General features: G+C 33.7%; 1 pseudogene across 11 annotated transcripts; it reads right to left on the reverse strand.

The window, feature by feature from the left end:
- Positions 1-573: 573 nt before the first annotated feature.
- Positions 574-10,179, reverse strand: LOC111280311 (uncharacterized; annotated as a pseudogene). 11 transcript variants are annotated; one of them, XR_016334966.1, is made up of 3 exons: positions 9,162-10,174; positions 4,947-4,989; positions 574-812 (listed from the first exon to the last, which is right to left on the reverse strand). The product of XR_016334966.1 is annotated as an uncharacterized LOC111280311, transcript variant X5 (transcript). The 11 variants fall into 11 exon arrangements; XR_016334964.1 differs by having other exon boundaries at positions 574-847; XR_016334962.1 differs by having other exon boundaries at positions 574-851.
- Positions 10,180-12,699: the final 2,520 nt, after the last annotated feature.

A 12,699-nucleotide genomic window follows, 5' to 3' on the forward strand; every position in this document is an offset into this window, starting at 1 on the left:
AGTGTTTGGTTGCATATATTGGAAAAAGAACCCTAAAGAATAAGGGTGTGTGTATGGTTCGAGTGATGCTAAAGCTAAGATCGCAAACCGTCTATACAGGATTGGTTTTGAAAATTATGAATCGTGGATCAATCCATCACCGCTTAGAATCGTGGACAACTCTTGCAAGGTCGGTCGGAGACTAAGATTGATCTCGAAATTTAAAATTTTTCAAAAATATATAATCAAATAATAATTTTCTAATATGATAAATAAAAAGTATAATCAATTAATTCAAATTCACAAAATCTACCTTCTCTCAAAAGTCAAAAGGTCTCCATCCTTGAATTGTTAAATTAAATTATATACATGCATAACAACACGAAACATATATATTATTCATAAAATTAAATAAACTCCTTGTTATTAAAATAAAATAATGAAATATACTCAAAATATATTCTTTAATCTGTAAGTCAATCGAAATATAATATGAAAAGCAAAGTTAAAGCTGATATTATCCAAGCCGAAATCTGGAACTTTAGTTCCTCATATTCAATCTCCGAATCAAGTTCATTGATAAAAACAAAAATGTAACCTCAAAACCGATATCGATTCCTAAAATATAAATAAATCAACTAACAATTTATAATCAATCCATTGATCTCAGTTAATTAATAGGATCTAACTTAATTGACTACAATAGGATAAATTTTCATTCATTCATGCTGTCACTACCACTTAAGTCAATTTTACACTAACTTGTTTGCAGCCGCACAAAATAGAGATATATTCAAGAACCTGCTCTAAAGCCGTAGTTGCAAAAACTCTGCCTGCAAATTCCATCACAGTACCCCCTATTAAAGCCCTGCCTGTAACAAAAGCATGCTTTACATAAACAAACCTTCACCAAAAACAGCACTATAAAATATCATATTGATAAAATAATATATATTACCACCTTTCAAAAAACTAATAATAATGATAATAATATATTGCCTTAAAAAAAATACATCAAGAGCTGCCTTGCTACAAGTTAAAACATCTTGTGCGCTGACAATATTTTGCAAAAACCAAAACAAAAATCATTCAACTAAACCAAGGTTTAAGTCATTAAGTCACTTCATAGGACTAACGCAAATTAATTTAAGAATCTATAATTAAAAGTATATATTCAGAAACGCATCGAAATTCAATATTGCAATAGAGAAGAATAATCCAAACAAGCTTGCAAACCAACTTTAAAATCTGGATACCAATCATACAACAAGGGGAGCCACAAGCTTTTCTGCTTGAGTTTTGGTTTAGTTACATTTCAAAGTAAGTGACCTTGGTTTATAACAGACGAATGACGAACTAATATTTTGTACATTCTACCAATGACTTTGCTCCTATGCTAAGATAGCCAAACTGCAGACAAGAAAAAACAAAACCCAAAAAAACAGCACCGCCAATGGTTTATCATGACAAAAACTATAGACACTAGATCTCATTGCCCTAGCCAAGAGAATATTACACAAAGGAAATTCAGTTTCATAACATGTCAATCCTTGTATATGGACTGCAATCAACAGAATGCGCAATCAGTCCCAGAGCAAGAACAACTATATTCTTCAGAGAAACTGAAGTCATGTGGCAGCTATGAAGCACGGAATAAAATACGGCACAGACATGACAACACAGCAATTTTAAAAAAATAAGAACACCGAAAGACAAATAAAGAAAATAAGCATATGAAAGTAAAATAAGAAAAAATGAATGAATGAATGAAAGGTAAAATAGGGAAAACAGGAATAAATAAGACAAGTAAAAGAAAAACTCGGACTTAGCTTGGTTGGTTAATGTAGCCATCTTTAAGAGCTAGCATCCAATTAGTTTGGAGTTTAAATCTCAACACTTGCAATCCCTTCCGCCAGCATTTTTGGGATTTCACAACCCTTAGTTCCATTTTCTTTTCTTCTCCTCCTCCTTACCTGCTGCTCCTTCTTTCTCTATTATTTTCTCCTTTTCCGCCTACCCAAAAAGCTTCAGCCCCTCCTCTGCCACCATTTCACTAACTCTGACGACTGTTTCACTGACTCCAACTCTTTTTTTGGAGGGTCTAGATTTTTTGTTGTACAAATTGCTTCTTGCCTCAATGTCATCACTCATAGGAATTCAACAAATTATCGAGTGAGTAATTTCTTTTTTGATTGGTTTTATGATTTGTGTTAGCTCAAAGACTTGAATAAACAAACCAAGAGGAGAGGTGAATTGGTTAATTATAAATTTTAACAATTTTAATGCCATTTAACACAATAATCAAAAATATCAATTTCAAAGCTAATAAACACAAAATATAAGCACAATAATGATAGCATGAAATGTAAAGAGGTAGAGTTGAAGAATTAAACACCAGGATTTATAAAGGTTCGACCCTTCCTCTAGGCACCTATGTCCTCTCCCTTAGCCTCACTTGCCGGAGAGTTGAATCCACTATCAAAATGTTAAATGTTACAACCTAGCTTCTTCTAAGGCTTGATATAATCAACACAACCTCTTAAGGGATATCCTCCACCTTAAGCTTACAAGACAAACAAGTATCTTAAGGGTTAACCTCCCCCTTAAGCTCACAAGCTCACAATACAAAGCAAGAATGCTTTTGCAAACTCAAAGACCTCTCTAAGATTAAGTGTTTGCTATTTTAAGTACAAATGAATGATTTGAGTGGACACAAGAGGAAATGAATACAAGAAGGAATTTTAGCTCTTTCACTTGGAAATATGCTCTTTTATTGAAGAATATGAACAATGAATATCTTTTGATCTTTGTTGGCTCTTCTCTCTAGTTCTCTTATGTATAAGGCTTGTATTTATAAGAGGAAATGAAGAGCTAGCCGTTGCCCCCTTTGAATATCTACAAAACTTTCAAAAAATGTGACCATTTAGGCTTGTCTGGGCAAAACCAATCAATCCTATATCAGAAGGGATCGATTGGCTCATGCATATGCGTGGAAAACACTACCCGATCTATCCTGCAAGGATACCTAATCGATCTTGTATGCAAGAAGATCGATCCCCTAGGTTGCGTGATCCACCTATTTTCATTCTTTTGAAACAAATTTTGCTTCTATTTAAAAAACCAATCAATCCATACAGGGTAGGGGATTAATCGGACCTTGAAACCCTTGTACCAATCAATCCAATAAGAGAGGGGATCGATTGGTTTTGGCAAAAATCATGCAAGAAAACATTATGGACAAAAAAAAAATCGATCCTCATAAGGAGGGGATCGATTGGGTGCTTGAACGGATCGATCACCTCTTCAAGAGGATCGATCATTTTTATGTCCAGAATGTTTTCTCGTGTGATTTTTGCCAAAACCAATTGATCTCTTCCCTTACTAGATCGATTGGTATAAAGGTTTCAAGACCCAATCAATCCCCTCCCCTGTATGGATCGATCGATTTTTTAAACAAAAGCAAGATTTGTTTCAAAAGCATGAAAATGGATTGATCACCCAACCTAGGGGATTGATCACCCTACATACAGGATCAATCACGTATCCTTACAAGATCGATCTGGTAGTGTCTTTCACGCATACATTTTGGCTTTCAAAATACTTTATCAATTCAAGGCTAACAATTAGATTGTGGCTACATGACTTGGTATTTTCCTAATTGATGGGGGATTTGATTAATTTCTGTTGTGAATCTTATGATTTTCTGTTTAGTGAAAAATTTAGGCAAAAAATTCATCACCAGTGTCCATCCATGTCCCTTCCTATGTCCAGGCATGTCTTGACCATGTCGGGACCATGTCAATGTTGGTTTTTATTTTTTTCCATGTCCGACCATCCCGTATGTATTCCGCTATGTCGGTGACACGTCTGTGTCAGACACTGGTATGACACCAAGACACAAGGGTTTCCCAGGTGTCCATGCTTCATAGTGTGACAGCATTAAAGATTTCAATTGTTCACATCCAAATTTTAGTGTCAGAATAGAGTGAAGCTAACCACGAAGAAAATAGGCAATTGACATGTCAAAGGACCAGCCTGTAAAGATTGTCCACAACACTTTACAAAAACCAACATAATATACCTAAGATTTCAATTGTTCACATCGAAGGCCAATTTGGTACTTTGTAATCCTTGAAACCCATACATTATTCTAGTATCAGGAACACCTGCATTCTTTCTCAACAAAGTTGAAACCAAACCTAGAACATTTTAACCAAACTAGTTGAGAACCTATGTGAAATTCACATGGACCATTGAAACCAAAGAAACTTTGTGATACACTGAAACAACGAAATCAAAAAGCAACAGCAAGTATCATGCACATTCCATTGATTCAGTCAGAAGAATGCATTTGCTTAGTTTGCAGATCTTCCAACCCCAGTGTAAATGGAATCTGCTAAAATAAAAGTGCTTCATTGTTGGACTAAGTAAACAAAGTAAATAATTTCTCATTCATTTAAAATGTAAATCATACTACAATAAGAGCCACTTAGTTGTAGAACACAAGCAAAACTTCACATGCAAAGTGCTTTTCTAAATCATAATAACAATCAAGCTGCAGTTGTTTAGTAGATTAACATAATGCTTAAAACCTTATGAATATTCCAAATAAAATGAATCTATTGAAGTGAAATTTCATTTTACCAATCTAATTTTGGTTCATGTATAAGGTCCCTCCTATTTTTTCCAAAGAGGAAACATATTCATTATCATGTTAACAAATGACAAGAGATTGCTGTCGTGAATAATATATAACTAATTGATGTTTTGAGCTCTTGAAATCTAAGACTATGGTGAAAAAGAATACAGTGATGCTTCAAGAGCTTGAATAACTAGCAACTTCAGACCAATCAATCAAAACTACATTTTGTGTACAAGATTTAACAGAAGACTGTTTCTCAACTAATGTAAGCATAAACTAAAATCATGATTAGTAAACCACAAAGAAGAGAGTATACAAAAGTCACCTGCTTTCTCTTTCAAACTTCAAGGTTAGTCGCACAACAAAACCTGACAAAGTACCAAAATGGATTGAGGATACCAAAATATAAGGAAGAAAAGGTTAAGAAGAACAAGGAAAATCATTTAACAGGAGAAACGCTTAGCATAAAAAGTTTCTATTCCACTGAAGACTTTGTTTGTTCAAGCATCTGTCCGAGATAAAAAGTATATTAATCCTTCGTTAAAAAACGTGAAGGGATTGCTGCTACAAGAAACCTGGTAGTTATATATTCGACCACTAAGTAATTCCAACACCAAAAGAAAAAGAAATATATCTAGGCTTTGCAAAGAGAATATATCAATTTTGTGGATCTTTCTAATCTGCCTTTTAATCACTTAAGTGTTTAGAATAGGACCTTAAGCATCAAAACACGTAGTAAAGAGAATATGATGACCTCTTCCAGGTTTACTTCAATGTCAAGGACACCAGTTAAATAGTGGACATGTAAGAGTGCAATCCTGGGAAAAATCCTCTGGGAGAATGAGATTACTCATTAAAGATTCATGGGGGAAAAACAAAACAAGGCCCTTCCAAGTTCTCTAACTTTCCTGCAGGATAGGACTAGCATGCGCCAAATAAACAATAAATAAACTATTTTTCCTCTGCTATGTAATTTAATAGTTAAAGCCCTAATGGAAGTGTACCGCCACTTTTTGTAGAATGACCTTGCCCGTGAGCTCTATTAAGAAGCATACCTCCAAATAATGGCAGTAGTAATAAATCAAATTCCTCACACAATGGAATATGTCCAAGTTTAGAGAATACAGAAAACAAAAGCAAAAGGAAATGCACTCTAAAGTTATTTTAACATCAGAGATTCCCTTTCCAACGAAATCATTCCTCCATTCGTTTTTTTTTCCGACTGATCACCAGCGGAATTCTTCTAATTGAATAAAAAAAATGGAGGGATTTATTGCCATTGAAACTACAACATTTTCAATTAGAATCCATCATACACTGAATTTATATGTATATATATATCCTCACTAAATTGTATTTCAAACTGCTATCTCAAGAAAGTAAGTATCTAGCACTTTCATTTCACAATCTTTGTTTCTTTCTCTTTTTTTTTTTTTTGGAATTGAGAATTCAAAACCCACAACCTCCACATTACTATTAGCAAAGCATGTTTATGCTAAACTAGCCTGACTCAACAACAACAGAAGCCTGATGTCAGAAAACCATAAAAACAAAAAATATATATGTTCAAGCAGTATCATATATTACGAGTTTCTTTATTCCTATATTTTATTTTCTGGCAACCTGTTTCATAATCAAACAAATTCTCTGTAACATAATGAACGCATTCATGTCAATTAGTTTCTGCGTCTTATTGAAGCTTTTTACTGAATAAAATGTCCAAAAGTGGCAACGTACAAAACCAATAGGAACAGAAATTAAAATACACCACTGCCTGAAAATCTAACCTACAAAGATGTGCAAACACACAGTCACATAAACACATACTCTTTCAAACATATACTTCATTGGAATACTTCTATTCTACAACAACAAAATGCTGAAAAAATAAAAGCATACATAGGGGCATATACTCCTATAACAAAATCAATACCACCAAAGATTAATTTAGGAACCCAAAAATTAAGAAAAGCCATAAATTTAAGAATTTCCATGTTTTGAAGTGATAACACACACTCCCAAACAAGAAAAGTAGCTTGCATATATCCCCATTAATAAAGTAAATTAACCAAACAAATATATAGGGGAAAGCCACACAACTTACAAGGCAGGAAAAAAAACCCATAGAGCAGGTTTCATTCTCATTTTCCCTCCTAACTCTTTAAATATATTTTCCTTTCCCTTTCTTCAAATTCCCCAAAGCCAACTCTACTTGGGAAAACAAATGAACAAGTTTCAAAAGAAATGAAAATCAAAGCAAGATGCACAAAAAAATAGATTGTAGTGGGAAAATCTTACAAACAACATTTCAAAGTTAACTTCTAGAATGTTGAACCTATTTCTATGTTTTCTTAGATTACTCAAATATTTATACAGTTTATATAGGTTCTCTTACAATTTTCAAATTCAAGAGTAGTTTGCATGATTCTAGATACGGTGCATGTTGGCTGCAATGTTAGCCCAAGCGTCCTAGTTGAGTAGGATTAGGTTATGTAGTCTCTCCATGCAATTTACAGTAGCTCTCAACTTTGTCTGTTACGGATTCATTAAATGTCTAACCTTTCTGAATTTTGAGCAAAGTCTAGTTGGTATAAGAGTTGTCAACAGCTTATATACTTGTGTGTATTTAATTGAGGACAATTGAATAAAACAGAAGAAACCCTCAAGATCAAAAAAACCCTTTTTTAGTACACCAAAGCTTGCCTAATCCATGATAGAATTTTAACCTCCAACAATTGCTAAAACCCTAAAACTTCAAACTCATAAAGAAATGGGACAATCTAAGTATCAGACATCAATTGTGACAATTGAAAGAAAATGAAATAATAATGGAAGACATCATAATGAAAATAGACAGAAGAACAAGTTTACTCAAACCCATTAAAGTAACAACTGGCATTTTTCTAGCAAAAATTTTACCAAATAAAACCAAGGTATTTTCTCTATCTCATAAAGATGGGAAATGGAACTGACATCCCTAGTATAGCTCAGAAAATAGTGATCCATGTCTTATAGTTAACTTCCCCAAGCATATTTGGGTCTTTTCTCAATATGGAGCATTTTTATATTCTACCCATCTTCTATGTTATTCATTGTGAAATAATTAAGAGTTGAGCTTTTTGTAAAATTTATTCTCAAAAACAATTAATTCATTGGATAGAGAGGAGCTTTCTGTTACTTCAACATTCAAACATTGTTATTTGAATGCAACTAATACTTTCTTTTTCTATAGTTTGGGATAGAAAGGAGCCTAAGCTCAATGGAGACAAAACTGTATAAAAAGCATGAATCTTATAACATTATGCCCTTATAAGATCCTAGTCAGCACATTTAATCAAAGCTGGTAGAAATTTGAGCTGGTGGCTATGATCTGGGCTGTCGTTGCTACAAGTAATTTTTTGAGCAGAGAAGGTTTTTCTTATCATCATGAATCAGATGCCAGTCTATTGCCTGTCTATTCTCCATTATTGGTTATATTTACTTATTTTCTCAGAGCAATAGTAATACCTAGTTGCAAAGCTTTCAGTCCATCAATACTCTAAAAATAAGTAACTAGTCCATCCCACTCATTTCTACCTAGCTATTTCTAGTATTGTTAGCTATCCATCAGAATTTCCTTTTCAGAATTTTGCAATTTTTCTGTAATGATCCCTGTGTTTTGGTTAGTTTAAAAGTAGCTCTAGTTGCCGCAAGAAAATCAGCCAGCCTTGCCTGCATGTTTATTGTTCTCCAATGTTTTCCTGACATTACTGAAGGATTTTGAGTAATAATTAAAACCTATATCAGCTTTATAGGTTTTCTTATATTTTAAATTTTTAGGAACTATTTTTCTGGAGTTAGTTTGTGCTACTTTTTACTGGGTGGCATCATTTTTCTTATTCGGTTGAGTTGTGGGTTTAGTCATGTTCTTATATTAATTCTCACTTGAAACATTCACTTTTCATGTCATTGGATAATTATCATACTTATAATCAGCTCCTGCATGTTTTTCAATTTGAAAATCCATTAAAATCGGTTCAATGTATTTCAAAAATACCATGATAATTAGTTAGTTCCTATTTGAACATGTCATTTGATAATTATTGTACTTATAATCTGTTTAATAAATAAAAAAATAACATTCAGTTCTCCTCTGTGTCTAACACAGATTTCTATTACCCTACCAACAACATACATGAAAGAAAAACCCACATGGAGAAATATATACATAGTTAAAACCAACAAAACTCTGAAAAATGTGACATGCAAACTCAACATAATAAACATTCACAATTAAACTTTTCTCTTGAAGACTTGAATAAGGCAACATTCAACATAATAAACACTCACAATTGTACTTTTCTCTTGAAGACTCAAATAAGGCAACAAAAGATTAAATAAACATATCAAAACCTACATTTTAATCTCTTAGGAAGATTCACTTCATAAATGACTTAACTAGTCCTAGTTAATCTTACACATTATTTATTACCAGCAAAATGTTATCAACCATTCAGCATAATAGACAATAGAAACCATCAGAAGCGGAAATAAGCCATACCAAATGAAAATGATTACTGCTGCTGATTTTGAGGGTTTGGCGGAGGCGGCATTCCTGGGCGTGGTGGTCCAAAAACAGGAACAGCACCAGGCGGAGGCATTCCAGGCCGAGGTGGGTTAGGCATTCCAGGCCTCGGAGGTGGTGGAGCTGGAGGTCCTCTCATCATTGGACCTGGAGGTGGAACAATTGGCCTCTGACCAAATTGTGGCAGTGGGACTGGGAACTGCTGAGGTGGCCTTACTCCAAAAGCAGGTGGTGGCACCTGAGGAGGTGGGCCACGTGGCATCTGAGGTGCTTGTGGTTGTCCCGGGTAAGCACCAGGCGGCATTTGCCCAGGCGGGCGGATAACAGGTGGAGCTCCAGCAGCAGCAGGGTAAGACATTGGAGGAGCTGAGAGCTGAAGAACAGGTGGGCGAGATATCTGGGGCTGCATCATCCCAGGAGCCGGGCCTCCAACGCCCCGGACAGGGCCAGCAAGACCAGGCTGTGCCTGAACGAGAGGCCCAGTGGGAATCCCACGGCCAGCGGCACGGCCAATGCCAGGGCCAGGGACAGCACTAGCGGAGGCAGCCTTTGAACGTGACTCTTCAGGAGGAGGAGGACCTTCGACGGTCATGGAAATGACCTCTTCGCCACGGAGAAGAACAAGGCCAAGGGTTCGGCGGTCTTCGCGTTCCTCGTTAGTGTTAGAGTTCTTCTTTCCTTTCGCAGGAGGAAGCTTGCGGAACTCTTCACAGTCGCCGAGCACGAGATTCATGTGTCGATCGAAGGCCATGAATTTTCCCACCAGCTGGCGTCCATCTTGGATGGTGACTCGCATGCGGTAGTTGATGAATTGAAGCATTTTAGAACTCTTGGACATCGACATCGTTGCGATTCGTAGTGTAGAAAAGATGGTCAGCAGAGCAGACTATTGAGGAGGAAGGGAACGGTAAAACCCAAGCTAGGGTTTTGCTTTGATTTGTCGAGGGCGACCTATTGCCCGTGTTCCGCCCTTCTATCCTTCACATAATAATTTAATTTGATAAATGGTCCTTGTAAGATAGATTAGGCCCAAAACCGTGAAGATAGATTGTTTATTTTGGATAAGTCTTGTAAGATAGATTTAGGCTTTTTTTCTTGGCGTTTTAAATCTACTAGCTTTATAATATAACAATGGCCAATAAAATCTATTGCTTATATTTGATTCACAAGATGATGAATAAGATAATATAATAATTATTTTATATTAAATTTGATTTATATCTAATTAAAATAAATAAGATTATAAAGAAAATTATCATACTCTTGATTAAGATGATTCAATTTTTTCAAAATGAAGATAATTATTTTTAATTTTTATATGCGTTATTATACATTTAAAAATTATATCAATAATTTGAATTATATAAATTTTAAGAAAAAATAATTTTTTATAATAAATAAATTATCTTATATTAATTTTTACATATATTAAATATAAAATAAGATGATGTTATTTAATTTAATCATATTCATAATATCATCTTATTATATTTTATTATAATTTTGTGTACTAGATATAATCTTAATTCTTACTATTAGTTTCACATGAAAATATCAAAATAAACAAAGAACTAGTGTCATAATTCACATGTTGTTGTGAGTTTTTTATATTATTTTTTTTATTGTTTAAAATTTTTTATTGAAATTAAAAATGCATAAAAATTTACTATGTATAAGTTATAAATTCATATTATAAATATTATGTTTAAATAAGTATGAATAAGAGAAACTCCGGTTTAACTGAAAATGTAGTTCCTTGTACCGAAGTAAACATTGTATCTTTTTAATTGATATCATAGTTAAAGAATCTGACCACCTGGACAAGGAAATAAGGTTGAGAATTGAAATGGGCATGACGCCCATTTGAGAAAGGAGCAACCCCTCATGGAGATGGTTGATCTTGCTCTAAACTCTTTCGACAGAAAGCAAGGTCGAGACAATGGGGCAGATTATAAAATCCCATGTCCACTTGGAATCGACAATTTAAAATATAAAACGATAATACAACGTAAATATAATATAAATATAAAATTTAAAGATAATAAAATTTAAAATTTTAATAATATTTATATTTAAATTTAATAAAATTAAAAATATATATTTTATATTTTTGTATTGACATGAATTAAAAAACGTAATTTTTATGTAAAATATGATATAAATATATAAATTTTAATATTTTATACGATATAAATATACAATTCGTAAGATCTATATAGACTTCGAGAAAAATCATAAATAAAAATAATTAGTGCAAAATTAAGAGAGATTATTAGAATTACACCTAATGGATCCAAAACTTTCTCCTTTTTAGTGGGCAAACCTTGGGATTATATATGTCTCTAAAGGATATTAAAAAGATAGAAAGCATGTACATTATCATTTGAAATTTGACAGAACAATAACATGATAATGCTTGTTGACAAATAAATATTTATAAGAATAAATCATGCATTTATATTAAACAATATATAAAGAATGAGCACCCTGTTTTTTGTCATTCCATTATATACAGTGAGTTCTTAAAAGAAAAAAAAAAGAAAAGAAAACGTTGCAAAGGCTGTACCTCTTTTTTTTTTTTTTTTTGTTTAAATACGTATTAAAGTGTCAACCATTTCACTTGTATTATAGGAAAGATTTGCTATAAAATATGGAAAAAAATGTTGGCTTGATTGACTGATTTATTGCATTTAGGAATCAACAATTTCGAGCTTGACAAAGTGGTTGGCAGATCCGGTCATCGGAAACAATGCCATCTTAAGGCTGATTGCTGGAATCATTTTCATGCATGAAGAAGATTACAATGAGGCTCTTAAACACACCAATGCTGGTGGCACCATGGAACTGTGAGTTTTCCCATTATTCAACTTTATTTTTGCTTCTCTCATTCAGCTTCATTTATTTTTGTTCTTTGTTCTTTATAGGTTTAACTTTGTGAACAATTGTTTAACGCTGTTGCTTCATCTGTCCTGGTTAATGGTCAACCCAATCATTTGATCTTTAGGCTTTTCGGTCTGGGTGTCTTAGGCATAGAACAAAAGGTTTGGTTTATTAGGTAGGGTAAGATTACCTTGCACCATCTAGTCTGAGACTAGTAAGGGAAAATAAAAACGAAACGAAGAAGGAAAGATTGAGGGTGGTTTGAAATTAACAACTGACAAAATTCCATGTGAATCAGATCAATTAACCATTATACTGCCTTGCTGACTTCAAATTGTCATTACATGTAGCCAAGGATTCAAATAGCGGTTGGATAGTGATATCACGGCCGCTATTTCACGGTCGCGTCACTATTCACCACCGTTATTGGAGAAAAAATGGGAGAGAATTTGAATTTCGTCTGTAGCGGATGAATCACGGTCGTGAATTACGGTATAACGGTGAATAGCGACAATAACAGTCCGCTATTGCCGCTATTTCTATTTTCATTCAAAAATTCAAAAAAAAAATCATTTGATTTTGTTTAAAAATTTAAAATAAAAACAACAAGAAAAAAAAAACATCAATTTACAAA

The sequence above is a fragment of the Durio zibethinus genome, chromosome 28 (genome assembly GCF_047325235.1).
Source record: "Durio zibethinus cultivar Kanyao isolate XHJ-2024 chromosome 28, ASM4732523v1, whole genome shotgun sequence".
Taxonomy (NCBI): Eukaryota; Viridiplantae; Streptophyta; class Magnoliopsida; order Malvales; family Malvaceae; genus Durio; species Durio zibethinus.